Source organism: Sinohyriopsis cumingii, chromosome 8 (genome assembly GCF_028554795.1).
Source record: "Sinohyriopsis cumingii isolate HCF-2022 chromosome 8, ASM2855479v2, whole genome shotgun sequence".
NCBI lineage: Eukaryota > Metazoa > Mollusca > Bivalvia > Unionida > Unionidae > Sinohyriopsis > Sinohyriopsis cumingii.
The window spans coordinates 87998969-88021008 of record NC_142968.1 but is presented as its reverse complement, the minus strand read 5'-3'; positions in this window follow the sequence as shown (position 1 = coordinate 88021008).

Here is a 22040-nt window from a genome sequence, read left to right as displayed (position 1 = left end):
TTTCGGTGGGTGCAGTAAAGTTATCAAACGACGAGAAATTAAGTAATACTCCCATTGGATCTGGTAGGTCAGGTTGGTTCTTTTTCGGTGTGGGATTTTGCGAATTGTCACATAGGAGTAGTAGCAAACTTTTATTTCCGGTTCTTATACTTATTTATAAGTCCGTGGAGCTGGACGATTTTTTCCAGATTTTTTCTTATGTTCTCATCGTATCACCAGTCTTAAGAAGTGTTTAATGTTGTATTTATATATTATTTGAGAAGCAGCAGAGAGACTGGGCCCACCAACTATTTCGTCCAACAGGACCATCTATCGAAAACATTTCTGATAGAAGTTCTTATTTCACAAAAATAACCCTTCTATCCAGAAACTATGATGACTAAATCCTCTTTTCTGGATAGAAGGGTTATTTCGACAGCGATAACTCACTATAAAAAATGTTTCTTGACGTGGTGACGTCGACGAAACACTTTGTGGTCCAGTCTCTCTGCTGCTATCATGTAAAATATTTTAGGATTTTTAGTTAAAATATGTATCTAACCCAACTCGGTATCGTGTCCAAGGATCATGTAAATTTATCGTCACAAACCCGTGTGGTTTTCGTTGAGCATGACTAAAGAAATTTCTGAATCTATTGAGGTCCATGTCACCACTGCACCAAGTCTGATGAATATTTCTCAGCGTGTGTGCGTCAACTCCGTTAAACACTGCAAGAACGTTACAATTATCTCTGATCACTTTTGGAATTTGTGTATACCGCTGAGTCACATAAATGACATCAGTGTTTTTGTGTCGACCACGGGAGAATATTCTGGCTGGATTTTTTTGTTTATCCAACATTACATCATCGTACACAACTAAGTTGTTAATTGATCCATCAATGTCGTCGACGGATGGAGCTTATTCGATGTCAGTTATAAAATCAATAACATCTTCGTCGTTTATCGATTTTGCACTTTCGTTAAAATCTTTTAGCACTTGATAACACAGCTGATCGTCCACAGACGGGGCTATCAAATATAATTTATCCCACTTCATCCACTTCATTATTAAATTAAGTAACAACTGTGTCTTACCCGACCCAGATGGACCTATGATAATCATTCGGATAGAATTTGGTAGCACTGAGTTATGTTTGATTGGCTCTCGTCACTTTGTCGCGGAAAAGTCAGTGATTTCCATTTAATATATCATAAAATAAACATGGATTTATATTGTGTGAAATGCCGAGCACATACCCCAACTACGGATACAACAACAATTACAACAAAAAATAATCGACAAGCGCTTACAGGCAAGTGTGAACGATGTGGCACAAAAAATTTAGATTTATTAAAAAAAAGCGGAGGTGATATCGCAGCCAAGTTAGGAAAATTACCAGGAGCTCCGTGGGCTAAATATCCAGGAGAAGAACATCTTCCAGGATATAATTACTGTGGTCCAGGAACCCGACTTGATATCAGACTTGATGTTCAGGATCAACCAAAACCCGGTGAATATCCGATAAACGCTATTGATCGCGCGTGCCATGCTCATGATGTAGCTTACCGAAGCAAGGATTTGCAACAGCGCCATCTCGCGGACGTGAAATTAATTCACGCGTTAAATGCCATCCCTGATAAATCTTTCAAAGAAAAGTTAACATCCTGGTTGATAAAATCCGCAATGAAAGGTAAATTAGCGTTAGGTACTGGTATATAATGGAGTCGATTTATTATTCCCCAAGCGGATACTGGAGAGGTAACGCAGCAATTGATAAACTTGCCAGCGCGGCATCAGTAACACGCGCGGTTACCAAAAATTGGTTATCCCGACAGGCAATATGGCAAATTTATCTACCGCGCCCTAAACAAATTCACTTCGCGCATTTTGATGTTAGTGTACCAAATGAGGTTCATCAAGCTGATATATTATTTCTGCCACATGATACTATCCGAAGACGCACATACAAGTACGCGTTAACCATAGTTGATGTTGCCAGTAGATACAAAGATGTGGAACCGTTAACAACTAAAACAGCATCTGAGGTTGCTTCTGCGTTTGAAAGAATTTATCAACGAGGTGGTCTACGTTGGCCAAATTTATTACAAGTTGATCCTGGCAAAGAATTTCAAGGTGCAGTATCATCGTTGATGAAACAACATAACGTTACCATACGACGAGGACACACTGAAATTCACCGTGATCAGGCAATTGTTGAGCGATTCAATAGAACACTTGCTGAGCGGTTATTTGGATATCAATACGCGAGGGAATTTATTCAAGATGCGAGATCGCGCGAATGGGTTGCAAGATTACCAAGCGTGATAACTGCGCTAAATAATGAAATAACTCGAACAACCAACATGAAACCTTCCATCGCGATCACGAAAAAAAATATACCCGTACGACGTGATTCTTCAGCACAGCAAATACTGGGTAATGTTACTGTAAGATATTTATATGAACCAGGTGAACTTGAAGGTGGTAAACGAAGAGCGACTGATCCCATTTGGAGTGTTACCACACATAAGATATCCACCGTGACAAGATCCACTGGCAGACCAGTAATCTACAGGTTGGATTCAACTGCTCCTCAACGCGGATTCACCCGTGAGCAACTTCAGGTAATTCCCGAGGACACACAATTGCCGCCAAAATCACTGAAGTGACTTAACTAGCGCTGGCACCCCGACGTCGATTACACTCAAGACAGGTCAACACGACATTATCACGTGTATGACCGCGACTGTTATCTTTTCTGTCTACGGTAAATTGTCTTGAATTTTTATTCGAATACTGCCATAGCATTATACAATTACAACTCGCACAGTGATTATTCTGTTGTTGTTTCAGCGCAACAACGAAGTCATCGTCAAGATCAAAATCGCGATTATTTTTTTTGTCACTCTGTTTGTAACCGGCGAGTTTTTTTCTTATTATGTTGCTGTTGTTTTCATTATTAATTTTATCAGCGTTTGAATGAAAATCCGAAGGATTTTTCAAGACAATTCTTCGCAGTTGAGATATTCTTCTGACTCTGGACACCGCTAAGTAAACTAAGTTTGACCATTCGATTCGATCATCAATGATCCAGACAGTTGTATCTGAAATAGTCAGTCCTTGAGAACAATGAATTGTCATTGCGTATCCTAGCGTCCACGGGGATTTATTCATCGCTAGTGCATCTTCGACAGCATCGATGTCAACTAACACAATATCATTCAATACTAAATTCTGTTTCTCTGTCTTTCCTGGAATATCAACATCTATATTTTGTAACCGCGTATCAGTTGGTCTATAACATAACGGCGTTGGCAGCATTGGAAACTTTTTTTGTTGCAACCGAAATAGCTGTTGTTGAAGTGTGTCTCTGACTATCTTTCTACTTGCCACTATCAAATCGTCTGGTTTCCACACGCGTAAAAAGTCACTCATCGAAGTTTCAGGAATCATCTCGCGCATGATTTCACATTGAATTTTATTCGGTTGCAGCCTGATTAATGTTTTAAATTCTTTCAGCGTTGCATCAAGTGCTCGGTAATTATCAGTTACTTCTTCGTGATAATCAACAAAATTCCTCAGCCAATCATGAGGAGATACGCCGACAAACGGAGGTGGTTGACCGTGATCGCCGCACATAATCACTGCAGTATTTTTCGTTAACAGCCAACAAAAAATGTTTTTAACGTTTCCAGCGGTACCGTACATATCTCATCCCAAATTATTATATCGTTGATATATATTGTTCCCATTCGATCTGGCGTCCACACACCGCCGCTGTATTTGAAAAAGCTGTGATAAGTACAAGAACTGACTCCTCGCTGTTTCATCTCTCTGGCAAGTCTGTGTGTGGGTGTCAGCACAATCATATCTGAATTTCGAAATAATTCAATCGCTCGAGTTGTTTTACCAGACCCGCCCGGCCCGTTCAAATAAACAGTTTTATGTCTGGTGATTGGATCATTCACAGACGGTGCGGAATATATTTCTGGCATTGTTGATTTATAATAATCATCCTCGATTGCAACATCAGCGGATTCACAATACTCGTGCAACATCTCGGCTTTTATTCTCCACGAACCCCATTCATCTCCGCCGCAGAATTTCATTATACCGGTCAGTGATTCTGAATATTTCTTGTCGATGTAAAATGAATCCGTGGCAACTCTGACTGCGTTACCAGGAAATCGATTTACCATCGATAATAAATTTATAGAAACATAAGCCAGCATTGAAGATCTCAAATGTGTGTATTGAGGCGATTCTCCGTCGATATAACTTACAATTGTGCCCAACTTTTTCCCGTCGGACAAGAACACATCCTCCCTGTTACAAAATATGTCTCTGGCAACCGCGTCGGCGATTATAAAATCCAATTCAGCTTCATCGATAATCAACCGCGAGTGATGCATTTTATGATCAAATGCTGCACCCTGAGTAAATTTACCGATTATTCTTCGTCCAAGATCTTTCGCTGTGCTTTCACTGTTTTTGAGTTTAATCTTGAGAATTTTAGGAGCCTCACTGACGATGACATCCATCGGGGTATTTGGACACTCTCGTGCATACTCGCCGATAACTTCTTCGAGGGTAACACGCTCCGGTGTTGGCAACCAAACTGAGGTCTGCGGTCGATAACATATGATTGCTTCACTGACAGTCAACGATACCAGTATGCCGCTGTCAAGCATGTATCGCAATAACACTATTGGTACCCAGCGCTTTTCAACGAAGTGTCTGCCAAACCAAACATAACAAATCGGATGAAGTCCCGCAGCAAATTCAAACGAAGTCACACGAGCAAATCCTGTCAGGTCAGCGTCGGGTAAAACGCCGTTTACGGCGACTCGTGTCATCGAGTTCGTGGGGTGTCCAAACCGCGGAAAGTATTCGCGGCACTCGCCGTTCCCGAGAAAGCTTCCTGGGTAGCAGGCAATCATATCCACGGAAATCTTATCCCGGTAGTCATATCGTGTATTCCACAACCCGCCATGACCATGCTCGACACAACTTAATTGTATATCCGAAAGAAACTGACTTCGGGTAAGTCTCCACGAATTTCTTTCTCTGGCGGCGTGAGCGGCAACACTTGGAACTGTAAAACAATTAACCAATAACTGCTCATCGCTAGCATTTCTCACATATTTCTCTGCGAGTTTTTTCATTTGTTGTTGCAACGATTCTGTTCTGTATAATTCTCCCTTGGGTCTCACAAATTGATCATACTCGGAATCTTCAGAGCTCCTAAATAACCACACTGACACAGGGTCGGTTTTACTCAGCGCGTAAATAACCTCGTATATGTTTCCAGAATAAAACTTGACAACACGGTCTCGTGGAAATATTGTAACCGCATCAGTCCACGCTTGCGAATTATGATCAATTATTTCAATCGGTGATCCTGACTTTTTATAATGCTTCGAACTGTATAATATTTCCCCGGTTAGTGTTTTTACTGTTATTGAGCATTTTAATTTACTTGATAGCGCAGCAACATCATTTATTGTTGCCCCGGTATTCTTAACCGAATCGCCCCAGGCTGTTATTTTTTCACGTCGCAGATCGGTTAAACCGTTTCCTCGTTTTGCGTTTTTAAAATGTTCCATTACTTGCTCGGTTACACAATTCAACACCAACGACGTAGTCGTCGACGAAGTAAATGACGCAGTCATTCGCATCGGAGCGAGTTTATCAATTTTTGTCTTTTTTTTTACAGGATATATTCCATAAATGACTGCGGTTACAGGATACGCTCGAGCGTAATATGGTATATCAATCCCGGTCAGCATTCCTGGTTTACAATTGCTGCTTAACAGAGCGGTCTTTCCGTTAGCAAGAACAGGGTCGAGTTTGTCACGGATAATCCACGTATCGTCTTCAACGTTGACAATAAATTTTATTCTGAAAAAATATTTCTTTCAATATAATCAATAATTGTTTTTGCTCGGGCATCAGTCATTGTAGCATCGATGATGACCTCATCACTGACATCGTCAGCGTCGCGGATAATTTTAAATGACGACCATGCATGAGATGCGCCGTCGTCGCGAAATTCTTTTTTACCCTCGTTGATAATATTAAACAGATCAGTTAGATGCCGTCGTCGTGGATCCGGGTTTAGCCTGTCAAGATCGAATCTCCCGGCGCCAACTGCGGATAATTTCGAAAACACTGTCATATTATATTTAAGACAAATATTTAAATAAGAAAATATTATATATACAATGAACAACTGCAAATGGTTAAAAGTTGGATCCGTAACAGTCTGTGGTAAGCCCCGCAGGAAAGAATTCTGCGGTGAACATATACAGAGCATCAAACGAGGAAGCACAGGACCTATTCGTTGCCTGCGATGTGGCATTGGTGTCAGGGGTAAAACACAATTATGTGCGGGGTGTGGTGGGAAACGATACCGGGAACTCAAGCGATATTACAATAAAAAAAATAACGGAGACGCGCTAAAATCCGAAAGTGATTATATAACTAGGTTTTCAGACAAATTATAAATTAGACAAATATATTATAGTATAAATGAATCAAGAATTTGTCTCAAATCCCACAATCAAGAATTATGAAGCATCACGACAGGGAATAGTTAGAAATAGCAGATTCAAAAAACCAGTTGGTGTTGTTAATAATGCTGGTTATCTCCATTTTAGGGTTGCTGGTGGTAAAAACTATTATAATCACAGGATTGTGCTCGAGTGTTTCCACGGAGAGATCAAAAAAGGTCTTGTAATTGATCACAAAGATAATAATAAACTTAATAATTCTCTTCAGAATTTGCAAGCCATTACTCCAAGTGAGAATTCTGCACGAGGTAACGCTGGTAAATTCGCAAAAATTCCGACAGCTGTCAGATCTCTCAACAAAAATACTAATAAAGAAAATATATTTCGCTCAATGAACTCAGCTGCGAAGTATTTTGGTATTAACTCCTATTCGGTTCAACGTGTCGCAGAAAATATTATCAAATCAACTTTTTCAAGTAAGTTTGATAGCTGGATTATATTTTATTATGTAGATAACTCTGCAGCGACTGTGTGAAAGTCAATGACACAATTATTTCCCCCTTGACGCTGTCAAGGTGACGCTGTCAACAGCGCGCTATAACACTTTACAGGTGCGAGCAGACGATTTTCTGCACAAGGAAGTAAATAACTACCTGATTTCACAGGTAGATCAGTATATGAAACTTTTTAAACCCTGTATTATCAGATTGGAAAGTGGCACAATGGTAACGCGTTTGACTTTCGTCCCGGCGCTATCAAATGTCATGTTCGAATCCTCGTTACGGACATACTGTCGACGGGCCCGATTTATAGAGTTTTTATAATAGTTGGGGGTGGGGAAACCCAACGAAGTTGCACAACTTTGTCCGTTATTACCCGTCAGGGGTGATCTTTTGCCCCCAACGGGATTGATTTCAGGGGTGGGTGTGCAACTTCGTTGGATGTAGAATTATAACCCCGCATTGTGTTTGAACCGTCCTAGGATAAGTTATATGTTTGTGCCGTCTTAAGATAAGTTAGAATTAAGTTATATGTTTGTACCGTCCTAGGATAAGTTATATATACAATTGTAAAATACAACTGCTGTAAATATGCTTCTACTGCTGTAAATATGCTTCTACTGTAAATACTAAATACTAATAAATGAATTTGTTCCACTGTCTCGTGCAATCGAAAAGATCAGGCTGGCACTGGCAGCCGAGTATGAAACAAAGAAGATAATTAACAATCGGGTCAGAAAATTAAAGCATTGTATGTCCGCTGACTTCGTCAAGGGTGAAAATCCAGAGAATTTAGAAAGCAATGATGCATTTTACTTGGAAGTGAAATACTTGGAAGTGAAATCGAAAGTAAAAAAGAGTAATATTTTTGTTTTACTGTGTAAATTATGCAACTGTCCGATTTCTTTGGTTTTCATAGCAAAATACCAGCGAAAACTGTCAGTGAAAAAAATTATATTATAATAAAATTCTGCAACTGTCCGCGGTTGTTGATTTTCATAGCAAAATACCCCCATGAATCTATGACTTTGGTCTGTTTTGTTAATTTTTACTAGCAATTACCCTATCAAATCCGTGACTTTGGTCTGTTTTGTTAAATTTTACTAGCAAATACCCCTATGAATTTGTAACTTTGGTCTGTTTTGTTAATTTTTACTAGCAAATACCCTATCAAAACCAGTGAAATGGACAATTTCGTTGATTTTTACTAGCAAATACCCCATCAAAATCGGGAAAATGGTCAGTGGTAAAAAAAATATATATAAAGTAAAATATTTTCAAAGACATTTTTAAAAATCTTAAAGGATGGAAATGTCTTCGACATTTTTAAAAATCCTAAGGATGTTCACTGCAGTATCTTATCAAGATGATCCCGTGAAATGCACGAGTGAGCAACATTGAGGATTTGGTCTGCGTCACAAGTAATCATCGTGATATTGTTTTCGCGGAATTGCTTCAGCTGAAAATCTGTCAGTAAAAAATCATCATTGCCGTACTTATCGATGATTATTTTAACAACGCCCGGGAAATGATTTCCGGTAAATATTTTTCGGATGAATTCTTCAAGCGCGCTTTTGTTGTGTATTAAACATTTCACGTGCTGATACATACTATTATTTTCGCGTTCATTTAATATAATTTATTACGACAGTGCTGTCGCTGATGGTGATGTCGTTGGAAACGCCAACCGGGCTATCATCGGAATCACTTTGTGATTCTGAATCTCTTTGTGTTTCACTGTCACTGTCAGCGAAATCACTGTCAGAGACATCTTCATCACTGACAACAAAATCACTGTCAGAATCACTTTGTGATTCACAATCACGCTGTGTTCCCATGGAAATATCAGAACTGTTAGAGAGATCTTCATCATCATCATACTTCTGGTAATTCGAAGATTTTTTGGACATTATTATGGTAATGATATCGCTAATTGAAAGTCCTTGAAAAAATCGAAGATTTTTTACGACTTCACCAGCAAATTAATACTAACAGTCTCCCCACGCAGGTCCAAAAGTCTACCCTGTTGGTCAGTGACTTTAAAATTTATCCTTGTCAGCGTAGGGTTATGACACCGCAGAAATACAGGATTAATTGGCTCTTGCACAATCAAAAATCCAGGTGGTTCTCTAGGAGTAAATGAATACAGTATAAACCCCTGCTGGGCTTGATTTGATATTGTTGTGTCTATGTTGTAGCTGCCATCGATTACGTCACATACAAGATTGACCGCGACGACATCAGTGATATTTACGATTCCCGGAGAAATATGCCGGCCATCGCTCGTTGTGGAATTATTGTGTGTTAAGATAGTTGGCGGTGGTAATATTCGTTTGTGCGCGTCAAGAATATCCGGAAAGTATTCATCGACGATATCAGTGACGTGTTTTTGTAGCGTGGCCACGGGGACGTATCCTGGAAATTTAAAATTCGGTAGTTCAGCTTCGGTCAGCGAGAACCTATTCAGAAATATTTGTTTATCGCTGGGTTTACTGTCAATTGCTGCCTGAATCATTAGCTGGTTATAATGTTCCATATCGTGGGCAATCTGATTTAATATCTCAATTCGTTTAATAATTTCTTCACGTGAACCTGTTACATCGGAAAGATGTTCTTGGAGGCGTTGTCGTAGATGCGCCAGTTGCGCTCGGTGAAACACATTAACAATTTTAAAATATTCAGTAATTTCGCCTATACGAACACTAAATCCCAACCGCAACCGCGGCTCACCGTTAAGGTCTGGGGGGGGGAAATACCACATAAGATCTCTGTCATCTCCAGAAGGGTTGGGGATCAAGCCAAACGACGTTGTTTTTTTTAGATCATCAAGACGTTGTTTGTAATTCCGTGATATGATTGTTTATCGGTGATATAATCAGACTTCGTTGGTGTCGGTGGTGTCGGTGGTGGATTTTCAGGCCATCCTAATACTGTTCTGATTGAACTGTTATAGATATCAACGGCGTAACCCGGTGTTGAGATTTCGATGATCGTGGACAGCGTTGGCTCGTGTGCGGTGATTGATATTTTTGCTTCTTTTCCGGTGACACGTTTTATTTGACGCTGTATTTCTTTGTTGATTTCTTCGATCTGATAACTCCCAGTTGGTAACGTGATAGTATCCCAATCTGGTGTGCCATCAGCGCTATTATGATACGAAAACACAAATGAATTATCTGGCAACTGTCCGTGAAATGATGTCGACCTGATATTGGGCCAACTGTGATATACTCGTAATTGTGTCAGTGCTATTTCGGTGACTGGAATTGCATTTGGAAAATTAATATCGAATTCAGGTTGCGTCGAAGATATTGATATCATTGTGGTCCTTACCGGAGTTGTATTTGCGGCTATCTCTTGAAGTATCTCCGTCATTATTTATCTTCATCGTTTTCAAATTAAAATTCTTTGCACGCTCGTAATCGTTGTATATGCCAGACATCAACGTGAATTCAGAATCTGATATTGTTGTGTCGTCAAGGCTTGATGATATCAACGAGGACAATTTCGAGTAGGTGCTGTTGGCCGCGCTGTTTAGCCGCTCATATTCGTGTAATTTTGTTATCGCGCACGAGGATATTTTTTGCAATTATATTAGCAACTCCTGCGATCGTCGTTGATGCTGAAATTGTGATTGTGATCGCGATTGCGGTCGTTACCGGAGTTAACGCAGACAATAGCACACCCGTGGATGCAACTACCGCGGATACCGAATACACTATCATATCCAGCGCGGTCACACGCCGTTTGTATTTTTTTATTTTTATTGCGCATCTGTCAATGGTGTTTTTCAACGTTGACTGCCATTCGCGTACCTGATCATATCGGTATTGCTGAGCGTCTAATGTTGTCGTTGATGCTGATTTCATTTTTATTATTCAAAATCACCAGTGATTTTCAATTACACGGTAACCAATTGAGGTGTTTCTGCGACGAATTCCAAACACCACCAATAGGATGTTGCGGTTAATTTCTTGTCTGCGGCTTCAAGTATAAATATTTCTTCGGTTCCGCTGTTCAATATTACAGTGCAAACCCCGGAAAACCTGTCGGTGGAATGACGCCATGGAAACGTTGTGAAGATTTCAAATTTTGCAGCGGAAAACACAGACAACCTGTACACGCCAGTGGCTGTTGCTGTATATTTGATAGTATTATTTTGTCGGGACCATGTTGCGAATCCCGATGATACCGTGAATACGATGTTGGTGATATGCCCGGGGGTAACTCCAGTGGGGACTTTAATCAAACTGGTTTTGTTAACGATCTCAGGAATTCCCGCTACGATGTTTTGCTGTGTTTGTTTGATCGTGTCAATGTCGGTCTTGATTTCAGAAAGTTTTATGTCGACGACTGGAGGAACCCCAAAGAACTTGTCAATGGACTCATCAGCTTTTGCGAAGTTTCTTCGAAGTCTTGTAAACGAGCCCACGTGAACATCATACTCTGCCCGCAACGTGGCTAGTTTACCGTCAATGGTGTCTACATATTTTTTGTTGGTGGCATCTACGGGGCCTTCCGGTTCCGCTAACACAGTTATTTTGTTACCGTTCATGCTGAGTTCACCTGTCATTGTATCACCGGTCTTCGCTACACGGGCTAGTGCAAGTTTTTGCATATCATCTCGGTGAGCTGCAATTGATACCGACGAATCTCTGATTCTGCCGCTGTCAGTGAATACAACGATGTTGTCCGTGACAGCTCCAAGAACTCTGAGAATTATGTCATTCCACTTAATGTTACTGGTTCTTAATTTGCCGTGTCGGTCTTGAAAAATAACAACCTCATCTGGGTCTATCCCGGTCAGATTTAAAAGATCATCAATTTCATCTTTGGTCGCATACGCCGGTAAATCAATATTTTTTTTTTTCTTCCTTTGTTCTGCGTGATCTTCCGTAAATATCAACCATTATCAATTATGGGGTTGTTTAAATTTGGAAATCACATCTGTGGTGTATTCATGCACGACTTTGTGAGGAGGACTCGCTGATTTCGAGATCGCATCAAGAACATTTAATACTTCACGACCGCATATCGGAGGATCAATCAGTGTTTGTGTTGGTAACGTTGACTGCCAAACTGGAATGTTGGAAAATCTTTGGACGTACCTGAAAAACTCAACTGGCGGTGCTAGCCCGTACGAGTCAAAATAGATAATTCCACGTGGATCGATCGCGTAAGCAACCCAATGAGTTCCAGGACCTTCTTTGTTGTCGAGATTAATAATTCCTGTTTCTAGATTATTCGGTCGTGCTGGTAATTGATCTCGCATAAATACACCTCTGAAATTCTTTATACGTAATTGTTTAACAGCATCAAGTAAATCAAAATTTGACATCGGTGTGAAAACGCTAGCGTTTTTCAAAACACTTAAAACCTTTTTGGGTACCATGACGCCGGAGTTCCCGGTAGTCTTAGACCGGATCCCTTTTTTTTGTATCCTTTCCCGGTGGCTTTCTTTAGTGCCATTCCAGCTGCGGTTCCAACAGCTCATAACGCGACTGCTTTTGCGACTGCGGGAGCAGCAGCAGCTATCAGTGCTGCTATCGCGGCGAGAAGAGGAAATATACCTCCTGTTTTAATCATATCTTTGACCGCGGCCGGAGAGAGATCAAGTTGAACTCCAGTCGTTGCTTGTTTCGCTTTATTGAAATGTTTTTGTTGGGTTTTAGTCAATGACAGTTTGTTTGGACCGCCCGCTAGCTGATCGTGTTTTAGTGTTATTGATGTCCCACATGTGCTCGCGTTCTTCGATTGTAATTTCTTCACCTGACCAGGAGTCAGTGTGACATTAACATGACTGTATGACATTTTATTTAATACGATGTTGATCTAATTGCATGGTTAAAACAATGCTACAAGTTTTCCACTGGTGCATCAATGACTCTCATTCGACCACCAGCACCTTCAAGTAACATTGCTTTATCGGAAAGTATGACCGAGATTGCTCTAACACCTCCAGGAACTGCTGGTGGACCAATTACCGCAGCTGGTACTCGAGCCAGGCGAGCCCGAATAACTATATCAACGACAGATTTTCTGAATAAATCATTGGACTTGCTCTCTGGTTATTTATTCTAGAATTTACCTGAAACGCGATAAATATATGTCGCGCTGCTGATATTCCCTGTTGCGATCCCAATTGCCACGTAAACGGTCCAGGAGCGTTGATAGAATGACTATCTGTTGTCATTGCTAACCATGATAACAACGATTTTCCACCTTGATCCATAAAAGAAAGTAATTTTTGTTCTTCAGCGATTGATGGAGTCATTGCTGGCATCCACAGAGATAGTTTTCTTAACTCTACTTGACCAGAATCAACTCCATCATCTCGCCATATTGCATCATTATCAGAGTTTTTTCTGACAAGCGTTACTGTGTGTTTGGCACCAAATATAACCTTTCGGACATCTCTACAAAATCCAAAAATATGAGATAGTGGAATAGCACAGGAAAACTCTTCGTCGCCGTTCAGCATTGCTCGACGCGCGGCAAAACCCAAATTGAAATTTTCGTTCATGGCTGCAACTGCATTCCCGGCCGCGTTCATCGTTACATTTCTATTTTCGGGATGATCAGATGTGTCCTTTACAAACATCATTGTTGGACCAGCTGATCTTGTGTAATCATCAGAATATCTTGCAAGACCAAGTATTGTCGTGGCAACATCAACATTATCCAAACACGACTCAATATCTTTTCCATCAATCGAGTATGTGGCTTTGCTAAATGACGCCATCACACCATTATTAACAAAACCAACACGATCGCCTGTTCCGTATCCAGTGCCATCCTCTTTTAAGATTCTACCTGTGACTTCAATAAAAGCCTCACAGGGCAGAAAATATCTACTTGTGTCATGAATTTGAAACTCAATTCTCCCCTTCATTTTAGGTGTTTTTGCATCATAAGAATAAAATTGATAATCACGCAAGGATTCATCCTTTCTGACTGGTTTAACCATATCAAGTGCTACGTTGGATATGCGTTGAAACATCTTATTGTAATACATTATTATCTAAAACGAAGACCACTTCCCGCTACTAAACTTGAAGCTATATTTTTTTCTATTTCTTTGGAAGGTATCAGTGATGCTAGTTTTTGATTTGCAGTTTCATTTATTATTTTGCTAACATTTGCAGGCATATCCGCAGTGCTTGGTAATTTTACCGGCGGAGGCTTTCTGCGTATTAATCGTGCTAGTCTGTCCTTGATCACCGTGAACACTTTGCCGGCAGCATCACCGATTACACCAGAAGCTTTATCTCTAATAACATCAATAGCTTTTGAAGATAATTGTTTTGCAATTGGTCCCGCCTTTGGAGCTATTCTTGTAAACAATCCTTGAACAACATCTCCAAGTCCATCTCCATAATATGCACTGTAAACAGGATATCGCGAATTTACCACTCTCTCTCGTCGGGTCATATGATGAGAGTCATGTATGATCATTTTATTTAATTAGTTATTTCTCTAATCGACTTTCAATCGCTGTCCACGAGTTCATCAATAAGTTCTCGATAGATGTGAGTATCCATGATGCCGCCGCGAAATAGTCGCTGACAGATATCAGCCGCTTCATTAATTATTTCCGAAGAGTTATTTCCAGCTCGTTTTCCTCCGATGAGAACTTCTAGCCGTGATACATCATTGAGAACATTATCAGGACAAACAGCTAGACCCTTTCCAGTTTTTGATTGTTGTTCTACAATTCTTGGGGCTAAAACATCTTGCAGTAAACTTTCAGGAGATGTTGTTAAACCAATTATCGGCGACCTAGTTGGCTCGGATTTTTGACGACGTGGACTTTGTTCAGATGCAACCTCATATTCACTTAACGGGACTAGGTCAGTATCTTTTATCCTCCGCCGTTGTTGTTGTAAAGGTGCAGAAGGTTTCTGCTGGAAGGATTCTAGTTGTTTTACCTGTTCGTTATAAACTCTTTTTACTTCTTCAAGGAGACCTCTGTATTCTAAATCATCGTCTCTGGCTTGTTTTTTGTTTTTATATATACGATATATCCATTTAATAAAATTATCATCATTCACGTTTTCAAAACCGGGTTTTAAGATACTAGATTTATTAAACATGCTAATTAATATTTTTCTGGGCAATTCTTCTCTTGTAGTATTTCTAATATCTTCAGCAAAACCCTCCCTAAATTTTGCAATCGGTCCAGTATTTTCCTTTATTGGTTTGGACGCTAGTTCAGTACGAATTTGCCCAATACCTTCAAGTATTTCTTTGACGACGGATGGAGGATGAGCTGTTGGATCTCGTAAAATCTTTTTTGTTTGTTTGGTTCTTCTAGCAATCTTTTCAGTCCGCTCAGCAGTTTGTTTTAGCACTGGAAGAATACCCTTTTGATCCCCCAATAAAGCTTCTTTGGTGACCGCCGCAGCTTTTTCAGTAGCTGTTGTAACGGGTTTAAATAATTCTTCTACACCTGTTGCAAATTCAACTTGTGCTTGCTGCCGTGCTTGTAATTTTTCTCTGACACTATCACGAACAGGAAGAAATTTTTTATTGCTTCTAGTCGCTCTCGAGCTAGTCTAGCAGAATGTGATTCTCCAATGTTGGCCATTATTGTTAACTTAAATTTTTAATTCACAACAGAAATCCTAAAATATTTTACATGATAGCAGCAGAGAGACTGGGCCACAAAGTGTTTCGTCGACGTCACCCCGGTCAAGAAACATTTTTTATAGTGAGTTATCGCTGTCGAAGTAACCCTTCTATCCAGAAAAGAGGATTTAGTCATCATAGTTTCTGGATAGAAGGGTTATTTTTGTGAAATAAGAACTTCTATCAGAAATGTTTTCGATAGATGGTCCTGTTGGACGAAATAGTTGGTGGGCCCAGTCTCTCTGCTGCTTGAGAGGAAACATTTATTTTGAACATTCACTGTAACTACCAATTGCTCAATGGACTAAATATTTTTCTAGAAGAAAGTCTTCAAAAAAGTTCTGGACAACGACATTTGATACTTTCTGGACTGTTGGAAGACTTGTACATTAAAGGATTCGTAACTTATTCAGAGCATTCGATTCTTTTTGGGAATTGAATAACACTTGCTTAGAATTACTTTGAATTCAGTCTATGATACTGTACATTCCTCTTATATTATCACTTTATAACCTTGATAATTAAATTATTTGCTAAGTTTTACAAACCTTGTTGTTTTCGCTTCTTTTTCTTACACAGCTTATGACTATAGAGTCTAACGCAAGTTTTCAGCTAAGAGTGCAGGATGCAATTTTTAGCAGAATATCAGCTAGAGATGGAATCAAGCCCTAAATACAGTCAAAGGATTAGCCTTTAACATTGCATCAAGGTAGAATTTACAGGTTCACGTAAAAAAATTCCACTTTTCTAAGAATTCGTAGGGAATTTAGTTACACCGGAAACTAGAGAATCAACCCTATTCCCCGCCAATACAGCAATGAACAGTGTTTAAGATGGGCTTTTTATCTCATATTGAGCCGAGAGAGGAGGAGGCAGGTGTTACCCGACTATAAAATTTCTCAAGTTATCATGGTGGCATGGATAGTGACCGACTTAACTTATTACAGGTGATCAAATACTGGATAAGTAACTTAAGCGCACTACAAAATAGGTATCAGACTGCTTGGTCAAAGAAACAAAACTTTTTAATCATGTTATTTTATATATCGTAATGTAATATTATTAGTTAAGTTGTATCTTGTGGCATTTATACCATTCAGTGCAGAATGTGAAGTTATTTTCCAGTTCTCATCTATATTATTCATTATTGGTGAACATACTTGTTTTGTATGTATACACCTGCTAGGAAGTCAGATGTACACCTTTCTATGTGTATGGCAATAGCAAGACAACACTGAAACCGAACGTTCTGTGTGTGGTTGATTTTCTAGGGACATATTTTCTGATCATTATGAAGAATATGATTGAACACAACACTGTTGATAGCTATGTTGTACGAATTTCAGTGCGTGGTATGACGAAACAAACATTGATATGTATTAATAATGATGTTGACATGCCTTTTGTCGTATTGCAAGTGTTCATATAGTTTACGTTAGAGGGTTCTGACAATGTCTTTGAGTGGCTTTCACACTTACTACAACATGGCATCTAGGTCAAAAGTTCATTGATCTTAAGTCAAATAGATTTTACAAAGGTTCTTTTCCGAAGACTAAACTCTTTGATTTAATCTGTAGACAAAATAATATGAACACTACTACTACTACTAATTGCTATTATTATTATTATTATTATTATTATTATTAATCTGGGTAATCTTATAGAATATTTCTTTCAATCTATTTCAATTGTTTCACTACGAAGCAACATGTTGTCGCCAAAATGGCTCCTAATTTTGTAGTTTTACTTGTAAGTCTTTTCGATAGACAAGTGAAGAACAATCAAAGAATTTTATTTTTTCAGCATATGGCATAATGTTTCTAAAGTTTTACATGCGGACTCAAAATATTCAGAGCGACGATAAATTGAATCCTAGGTAATAAAACTTTTTGTTACTTTAAGATTCCATTAACTTGTTCCCTTATCATCCAGGTATAAAAGGAAAAGTCAAAACATTAACAATCTTGTTTAAGAATATCGATCACGTTGTAGATCATATAGCTGTAAAGATAAGTTATCTTACTGTCCGTTTCGAGAAAGTCTTGTGTCGTCTATCAACAAACACAGCCGCTAGGAGTGTACGTCTACACGACCGCCAGGAGTGTACGTTTACACGACCGCCAGGAGTGTACGTCTCGTCCCAAGCTAAGCAGATACCAGATCTCATCATTATCAGGAAGGCGTCAGATATATCGAGGACAGAAACATATATGTCATGTCTGATACAGATCTGTTAAGAAACAGAAACTAACTTTAAATTTCTCATCCTACCCCAAGACATTTTGATCTTATATGATAATACTATTTGACAAGCAATTCTCTGAGAGTTCAACTGTAAGTGACATAAGAGTTGCTTAATTATGGTGTCTGGACTTGATACCAATATATGTTCCCTAATATATTTTAATTATGCTTGATATTGTAGGTAATGACTGCCGGTACCATTTTAAAAAAATAGTTCTTAAAGAGAAATATTTTAAAAACGTTTTAAATATCATCTCTTAGATCGAAATAGCCGTTCGATTCTGGGATACGCTAACCCTGTTTTCGATTTTATTAAGCGATAGTGTAGTTTCTGTTGTCATATTTAGTTAGATCCTGGTAAATGCAAATGTAGTGTACAGTCATACGTAATCATACAAAACGACCGAAGAAAGCGACGTCATTGAAAGATATAAAGACAGGAATATGTTATTTCAAAATGCTTATTCCAAACAAATTGAGGTCCAGTTTTTATCTTCTTTTTCAAAACATAACGGAGATTAACGAACATTTTCGTAATATAGTAATTATTAAGTTGGCCAAAAATAATGACCTGTTATCATGAAGCTATGTTTAGACTTGAGAAGCGAAAGAAAAACTATTTTAACCCAATTCCTCCTCTGTCAGCCGCAGACACGTGCCTTACTGCATCTTATTTCCATTTCCATGACGTAGAGTGGTATCAGTCAGGATGCAGTCAGAACGTCCATTTCTCTTCCAATGTTTGTTGAATTGATTCGACTCTTTGAAAGACACTCGGTTGTAATCGAGTCGATGCTTCCAATATAGTAATTTTGTTAGCTGACGGATATGTGGTTAGCTTTGCGAAGAATACGCCCCTATCGTTAAATTTAGGCTCTTACAATGAAAGCCGACCACGTTTCAACGATCATTGAAATTATATTTCTCCTGTTATAATATATGTTAATCCTGCAACATTTCAAATTAAACTGTACTGCCAAAATAATTCAGTCTGAGTATTTTACTAAACTATTGCACATTTTTTTAAATATTAATGATAAGTCATTAAGTCTTTGTGAAGTTAATGTATGTATTATTCTGTAATACCAAGCATCAACAAGAGAGCAGTTAAAACGGCAACTATTTGAATCTAAGGTCTAGAAGGCGGCGGCAACACTTAGGAGATTAAAGACCAGGAAATTAAAATAAAAAATATGTGGAGGTTCAGATTATAAAAAATTTAAGCAATAATTTAAAAACAAAATGGCATCAGTATAATTAATGTTTACTGTCCTATGTTAACAGTTTACATACAATATATTCAGAAATATTGCTGGCTAAATAAATCGATCATGGAAACTTCATAATTATTAATAAGTAACTTACTTCATTCATTACAGAAGTAGTGAGGAAGACGATTGAAAGAGCTAAATAATAACAGAATAAACACGCACACACAAGAAAAATATAAACAATACAAACAGAAAATAACGAAAATATTTAGATATTGAGTGAAGAAAAATATATTAATTTGTTCATGTCCCTCGGTTGCAAGAATCAATCTTGAGCCATGATTGCAGAAAATAATAATTTGGAAAATTATACCATTTTGTTCCATGAAAGTATGTTAAACTCGACGATGAGTCTTACGAAGAGAGCCACCAAGGAAGGACAGTTGAGTACAGTTAAGTTCACCAAAGGACACGACCTATGAATATGACGAACAATAGTAAAATAAATTATTTCATCGAGCATTTTTGTTGATATTTTACATACCAAAATGTAGACAAAGATGTTAAAAATTTTACAGTACATTATAGACGGGTGCCAACAGCACATTGGAAACTGACATAAACATGAATGAAAAATAAAAAAGCCAAGAGGTTTATCTATATGCCTTAGAATTTGGGTAGAAAAAGTTATGTGGATATACCATTAAAATATAATTAGAGTAAACATTGGTTTGAACGATACAGCTGTCACATTTCTGCTGCATATAACTTGCAATGAGTACAAGATTTTGAATCATAGTTGAATCCATGTGTATAATTCATATATTTCAGATCATTTTCTAGATGTAATTTCAGGTTTGATTAAAAAAGACTAAAATCTGCATTTGTAACTCGCAAATGACAAGGTGATGTTTGACTTGTTTTAGCGACTTGTATTTCCTAACTTTGATATTGTTAAGATTAATTGGTCTTAAATGAAGTAACATAAAGAATGTGCCCCAATCATCAAAAAAAAGCCTCCATTATTAACTTTATTTTAATTGGTTTAACGCATGAATCATGGTAATTGTCGCTGACTGAATTTACAAGACATGTTGCTATTGGATATTCTGTGTCACCCATACAGCATATCTGAAACACTAAACGACACACAGTACACATTCCTAATAAACGCTCTTGATAACATATAATAAGTTTAAGTATTGATTTTAACTGTCATCACAATCATAATCATATACATTATGGACAGCCGATTTGCTACTACTGTCACGAGAGACCAGTCTGTTCTGGGATCATCTATATGAAAGTTTGTCAATATTTTACTTTAGAACCTCTTAAACTAGCTTTTCAACATTCTCTTAAATTCATTGAAGAAGATACTCCACAGTTTTGAGACGCAAAATAATATTATAATTTTAATAAATAAAGCTTTACGCTTAAAACAATTACATTTAAAAAAGTTGTATAGCCTTTTCTAATGTTACCTTTATTGCATTTCACTGCGAGAAACCTTTTCAGCAGCGTCTTTAAATATCAAATTGCATGCATCAACAATATTAGTTTTGTCACTAGTATTACAAATATCATGATCTTTGTCATTGAATCCTTGTATGAGGTCACTGTAATGATCATTATTACTGCGTTCTTAAAAAATATGAGTAATTGTGGAATATCATCTGGGTTTTAGAGTGACATCACCATTTTGATTTACATCAGCAGCAACTGATAGTGGTATCAAACTTCATAATCGATTACTAATATTACTCTAGAGAAGATCACGTGGTAACAAGTCATAATCAGGTAGGATGCGTCATACAATATTGAATGTCGAACCACATGTATTGTTCACAAGTCTGTCATTTGTTATCGGAATATAAAGTCTTTTAAATAAATGCAAAAGTATATCACCATAGTTGTTATGTCAACTTGTCCACATCATTAACAGGAAAATTAGTTCACTTAAAATATTACCATTTAATTTTTTTTAAATGTCATCACATTTTTGAATGAATCAGTGGTATTATCACTGAAAGATACAAACTCATTATTTGTACCGGTGTGTGAAATGATGTCTCATCGCACTTATACATACATGAACATTTGGCTAGAATTAAAATAATGTAGGTCAGTCTCAATGATAACAAAGAACTCAACACACTATTAACACTATTCTGAAGATAAATAAACAACTCCAAAGTGGGCACCACTGAACACTAACTTGCTTTTAAAAGTAATCCAAAAAAAACATTTAAGAATATGAAAAGATTTATAAATGTAATCAATGTCAAGAGCAGTGATGCCAACAGCTTTTGGCTTGCAATTATTACGCTTTAGTGGGGAAGGAAGCAGGGCTGAAGCAGCTCAAAATTTCAAAAGGGCCCTGAATTTCCTCGAAAAGGTATCAGATCAAAAGTATATGTGTCTATTTACTCAAATTGTGTATACTGCATAACAAACGTGCGCAAGAATAAAACGATGGTAAAATTTCAAGTGACAAGTGAATGTGCGTAGCAACATTTATTTTAGTCTGAGGAGGGGTTTCAGGACCAACCCGTTCCATCCTGCTCTAGAAGAGTGTAAACTCTACTTGATCAAGTTTGACCACAGTAAACATTAAGTCACAATAGGATCAAAAATATATACAATCTACTCATATATAAATGAGGTTCCAAGTACGTATTTAATAAAGTTTTTATCAAGCTCTACCATCCGAACATGAGAGGAAAACCTTTATTGTTAATATATTACACATTCAAACTCTAGTACGTGTGTATGTCCAAGTTTTGGTAGGTAAAGTGAACAAAGCAAGGCAGTAAACAAACACAACCCGTATTTCAAGATCGATTTCACATTCACATTGTGCCATTTACTCGATAGATAGTAAACAATAAAATAATGAAAGGATAAAGCAACACAAGTCACACAAAGATCATTATAAAATCGCACCATGATGCATTAAGAAA